The sequence below is a fragment of the Gavialis gangeticus genome, unplaced genomic scaffold (genome assembly GCF_001723915.1).
Source record: "Gavialis gangeticus isolate Ggan-Ray unplaced genomic scaffold, GavGan_comp1, whole genome shotgun sequence".
Classification (NCBI taxonomy): domain Eukaryota; kingdom Metazoa; phylum Chordata; order Crocodylia; family Gavialidae; genus Gavialis; species Gavialis gangeticus.
Window position 1 is genome coordinate 129,037,840 of NW_017729022.1, and position 5,918 is coordinate 129,043,757.

Genomic DNA, 5,918 nt, shown 5'->3' on the forward strand with positions numbered 1-5,918 from the left:
CCCATACAGTCATACCCCTTACAAGCAAAGCCAAGTCACTTGGTCACCCTAAACACTGCTTTTACAGTCATGCCACTTCCATTTTAGAGCCATTTCCTCCCCAGTGTTTTTAGGCTGATTTTTTGTTTAAAGGAAATATAGATGTCATATATATTTGTGACTATTAGAACAACATATCAAGGAAATACACAGACTATGTAATCTCCTGTGATGAAACGCAAATACAAGGATGCTAATTACCAGTAGTTTCTGGTGCACGATACCACGTTTTCCCTCAGTTGCACAATTCCTTGTACACCAATTGTTGGCAAGTGTCTTGGTCAATAGGGTTCAGAGCCAACAGAGATGCAACATAAAGATACAAGCCCAAATGCTCTTAGACCATGAATCCAGTCCCTTAAACCCTCAAATTCACACGGTTTAATCAGAAGATTTTCCAAATGTTACAAATATGGGGGTTTTTATTGCCTCCAGGTTTTTTAGCTTTGGGGACACACATGCTACATATTTTTAGGCTTTTGCTTGCTCGATAAATAAACAGGAGTAGCTAGGAAAGTTTTTGAAGCCTCAGAAAATGCAGGGCTTCCACTGGATGGTCCAGCTTCTATCCCAGAAGACCTCAGGGGACCTGTGGGCTTGGGAACAGGCTGTGTAACCCACCAGGCATGGGGCAAACATCTGAGAAGGACCAGGGAGATACTCCTTGGCATGTGCATACATGCGTGTAACCCTTGCCTGTTCTTTGCTTTTCCCTCTTAAGCATTTTATTTACTACCACTAGATGGCAATTATCTACAGACCACCATGTATGTCTTTTAACTTGAAAAGATCTCTTTGGAGGCCCTTTCCCATGGGGTCAAAACAAAGCAATCCAAGGCCATAGGCACACTTTAGCCAGCCCCCGTTCTCGAGTCACTGAAGGAGGGCAAGGGCATGGGGCAGAGTTGGCAGCTAGAGCTAGGGGTGCTGCCCAACCAGGGTGGTGCATGAAGCCTGGGGCTGGGGTGTCCTGCCTTTCCATTTTGAAAACCTACTTGCATGGGGCCTCCTCATAACTCAGGAAGGGTCCCCTCTCCCCCCAGCAGAAGTCCTTACCCAGCAGCCTGGGGGGTGGTTTCCTGCAGAAATCTTCTCATGTTGCTCCCTCCTGCCACATGCAGAATCCCCTGCTAAGAGGTGCTATCAGGGCTTTCCAGCATATCAGGCCTTGAAAAATGAATGAGATTGTTGTTTTAACAAGCTATTACTTCAGGTGGTAGGGGAGCACTAAAGATAGAGCTTCCAGGGCACAGAGATTTAAGCCCTACTCCTGGAACAAGATCTAGAGGTGTGGACTCCTGCATCCTCAGAGTCCTAGTGAAACCAGTACACCTCAGCACAGGTGCACATGGATAGCTGCTCTGGCTGCATTTGCCTACTCAGCAGGTGTAGGAAATCCACTTGAATTGAAAAAGCAGGTCCAGAATGACCAGCACCCAGATTCTATCTGCCAGGTGCTCTGCTTCCTTCCCCCTTGTCCTGTATCCTTTTTCAACCTTCCCACATCCTCTTCCCTGCCAGATCTGTTTGTTTCTCAAAACAGAATACAACAAAGTGAGTGCTAGAGTGGCAAAGCCACCTCCTCTGGCCACTTCCTTGGCCCCGTGGGTCCTATCCTGTTCTCTCTCTCTCATCTGCCATACCTTGATGTTAAAAGTTGACAGGGAGGCTACCCTTAAGAGGCAAAGAGGGTTTTGAGGGGTAGGCCCTTGCCTGACATGAGGTCCCCCTGTCCCACATTACCATAGTTGAGCCATGGTAAATCTCAGAATCTCTTGGAGTTGATCCAAGGCTGGGGTGGGGGACTGAGTGCCCACATGCATGCTCATGTACATCCACACCCCAGCCCAGCAGGTCAGTCCTTGCGGGGGGAGGGAAGGGGTGGGGGCTAGATCAAGGCCCCCACAGTGAGGGACAGTGCTGCAGAGCCAAGAGCAGGGATAAATTGAGTGAGGCCCCAGCCAGGTGGGACTTACCTGCTGGGGAGGCACACCCCCAAATAATTTTTTCTCCCTCTACCTAAATCTGTCCATCCCCCCCCCCCCCGTACCTGCAGGGTGGGAGGAAGGGTGGCAGCAGTACACAGTAGATCTTGGGTTGCTTTTAAATGCCAAAAGGTGATCTACTTAAAAAGGTTAGAGAGCAGTCTCTACAGCCACAATCTAGTCTTTTGATTAAAGACAAAACCAAAATGAGAAGCATCTTATCCAAACCCAAAGGATTCCCTCCAAGAATTAATCATGCCCTGCCAAAGCCATTGCTCAAAAGGCCAAAGGTACTTACCTGTGCTTGATTCAGGATGCAGGGTTTCTTCCACCTTTACTGCAGCTCCAAGTCCTGCCTCTAGATCATGCAGCCACACTCCTTCCTGAAGCTCTGCCCCCTATAGCCACACTAGCCCCCTAGCTTGGGCCTGTGCTAAGTCCATTCCTGGGTCACCTGACCATCCACTTCTGCCCCAGGCCTGTCGGTCACTGTTTGCACCTGTGTTAAGTGATCATTTTGTTTGAGCTCCCTGCCTGTGTTAGCTTGCCCCAGGGTTTGAGGAGCATGGGTCACCCCTGGGCTCCCTCCCTCTTCTAGTAGTGGGGTAGGGCCTCATTACACAGCTGAGCAGGAACCACTGAAACTGATGATAAACAGTGTGATCTAAAAGGAAGTGGAACTACTGAGACATATGCAAACAGAAAAGAAATCATGCAGAAAAACCAAGAAATGCACATGACAAACCAGCCTAGCCATCTGTATGCTCTAGTCCTACTCCTGTCTCTATCTAAACTAGAGTTGGGCAACATAATGCAAACCTGTCCTCATGGTGAATGGGTCTACTAAGAAGGGTAGGTTCATTGCAGTGCTATCAGCTGGCTTGTATCAGACAAAAAAAAGCTGATGAAAGTCTTTCTACTATATTAGTGACCCTACCTAAAAGCTCGTCAACTGTCTATGCCAGCTGTATAGTTGGCCCAATAAGAGATACCACCTAGCAAATCCTATTCTTCCCAAATTCTCTGGACAATCATGGCTTCAACAGCACTTCCCATGCTTTTGCGAGAACCCTTGTGCAATGGGAAGGAAGGATTTTCATTACTTATGTGACACTGTATTTGACCAATATTTGCACCAGAAACATTGGTGTAGTTATCTTCTGATCTCTGAGTCCAGTTAGAGAGCAGAAAAGGTGCTGTATTTGAAGAGAAGGCACGTGTAGTATGAGTTATGTTTGCAGAAACCATTTGTTCAGTCACTTTAGCCAACAAATGTTTCAACCTTGAAGTGGTTCTGTGAATAATGCAGGAAGACTTTCTTCAGACAGCTTGCCCAGGTCTGAACTAGGCCTAAGCTCTACACTTCTTACAGGACAGACTAACACTCCCTCATTTAAAGAAACTGAAGTGTGTTGCCTACATCCAGCTCCAGTGCTGAGTTACAGCACATCCCAAAGTGCCTGTGCGTCAGTGCAAGTGTCCCAGGCTTCACAGATGCCTACCCTTTACTCTGGGCTTGATGGTTAGATGGTCCCCAGCTGCTAGCTATGTTCCAATTGTGCAAATACTATGCTTATGCATATGTTTGGCTTTAACCAAGCGTGGATACCTGTAGCAGGGCCACACATACACATCCCCATGTAGGGAATGTGCCTCACAAAGTTGCTGAAAGGGGACCTGCGGTGCTGTCAGAGGGAACGGATGCCATTTAGATGCCAAAAGCTCCCAGCAGCAGAACGGTCCTACAGAAACCATCCTGGAAGACCTGCCAACATAAGGAGGTAACGCTCCTTGAGAGGGCTGTTACCTTGGTGAGACCTCGGGAAAGAAACCAGACCTGGGGCAAAGGCTGCAGATGAATAAAAGAGGGCAGCGCGTGAGGGTGTGGAGTTGTGAAAAGGAGCATCTACGAGGCAGAGATGGCTGCAAAGAGCCTCTGCTGGGGATCATGAGGGTCTGTGGGAAAAGGAAAAGAAGGGAAATCAGCAAGCAGGGCTTTGAGGGATGGGATGAGCCTTGGGGGGCACAGCAGGGATGAGACGGTTTGGGGGCTGGGCTAGCTCAACCCAAAAGCGGCTCACAATAGACGATAGAGTTGGGAACATGCTTTTACAACTGGACCAACACGCTTGAAAAATGGGCTATCCTTTTAAAGAAGCAAAACTTGAGAAACCCGCGACTTTTCCCGTGCAGGCTCGCAGAGCTCCTTGGGGGCTGGCACCGATGGTTACAAACGGCGGAAGAAGCACGAGCCTAGGCGGCCTCCGCAAACCCCCTCCGCCCTCTCAACTCCCCAGGAACCTGCCGGGCCCGTGGTAGCAAGGACGGCGGGCGGGAGAGGGCGCTAGCTTCCGGGGCTGCGGCTACAAGCTCCGCCCGGCGCCTGCGCGGTGCAGCTACCCGGTTTCGACCCGCCCGCGCTTTTGCTCGGCCTGCAGCGGCTGGGACTGGAGCTTGGCGGGGCGGGCCGCGCGATGCCGGGGCGGCAGGTGAGTGCAGCAGGGGGCCGGGCCTCAGCTGTGCTGAGCTGGGGCCGGGATCCTGGCACTGGTGCGCGGAGCGGCAGCAGTCAGGCGCGGTAGAGCGGGGCTCTTGGCATCTTAAGAGCTATCCTGGCATTTTCCTGGCAAGGGGATGATGTTCCTGCCCAAGCCCTTCTGCTTGAGGGGTAGCGCGGCCCGAGAGCCGCTGCCCTGGTGCGAGCCCACGCACGCAGGCCGTGTCCGCTTGAAGGCTCAGATCAAGCATAACGGTGTCTTAGCCGGGCAGGGGAAATACCGTGCGTTTGGGACCAAGAAGGCAGTTTTCCTGAACCACTCAGCAGGAGATCTGCTCTTCTGCCGTGGTTCAGCACCCGCCGAGGTGTAGCGGCTTTAAGCCCAGTTTATGGAAATGGGAGTCTCCTCCCCTGCTTGCTCCAAGGGCCTTATGGCTGAGGGCAAGCGAAACTCGGGGGCATCCGAACCGCAAGCCTCCGTGTTTGGCCTGCAAGTAGGCTGCCTGCCAAAGGTTTTGGGAACATCTAAAGTGCTAGGTGTAGATGGAGGATGTTCGCCGGTAGTAGGGCCGCTTATGGTTCTGGACTCGTGGATTTGGAAGTAGTTTTGTCTAATTTGGCCTCAGATACAAATTATACTTAAAAAAAAAAATCCTGCACAGCTGTCTAACCCATGCTGAAACACTGCCTGTCAGGGAGTTTCCTCAGCCTGCCCCCAGCCCTGCTCCAGTGGTTCATCATCATCCAAGTTCATAAGGGTTGTGTGATGCCCAGCCTAAATCTTCTTACCTGGATGCAGAGCCAGTTCCTTTTTGTCCTCCCTCTACCCTTGGACCTATAGAATAGCTGATCGTTACTCTCCTGGGGCCCGGCGATAGAAGAATAAGAGACATAAAGCCTAATCCAGAAATGAAACTTTTCAAAAAAGGGAACTGGTGATGTTGGGCCAGTTAGTTTGATCTCTGTGCTTTGCAAGGTCTTTGATGTTAACGGAAAGAATAAGCAAAGATGCAGAGTTAAATAGAAATTTTGAATAAAGGCAACATGGCTTTAACTGATGTAGATCATATCAGGCCAACCTAATATCTTTGTGACAGGGAGTGCATCTACATGGGATGTTTACTGCGGAGCTAACTAATGAGCTCCGCAGTAAAGCATCACTGTCTACATGTGCAGCACCATCTACACATATAGCTGCAGTAAACTAATTAACTCAGCCGTAGAATAGTACTACCCGACACAAGTACCATGGTACAGCAGAGTTATTTAGTGCGCTGCAACGTGCGTAGATGATGGCTGGGGCTGACTGGGGCACAAGGGTGCTACAGTACAGGGGCTGCCTGCCAGCCTGCCCTGTGCTGTAGCACCCTAATGCCCCAGCCAGCCCCTCTGCAGCA

At 50.4% G+C, this 5,918-nt stretch overlaps 1 protein-coding gene across 1 annotated transcript in view; it reads left to right on the forward strand.

Annotated features, from left to right (window-relative positions):
- Positions 1–4,436: 4,436 nt before the first annotated feature.
- ENTPD6 (ectonucleoside triphosphate diphosphohydrolase 6 (putative)) overlaps positions 4,437–5,918 on the forward strand; it is a 40,032-nt gene continuing 38,550 nt past the window's right edge. The window contains exon 1 of the mRNA XM_019516163.1: positions 4,437–4,513. The gene's annotated coding sequence lies outside the window, so the exon portion shown is untranslated. The remainder of the gene's footprint in view (positions 4,514–5,918) is intronic.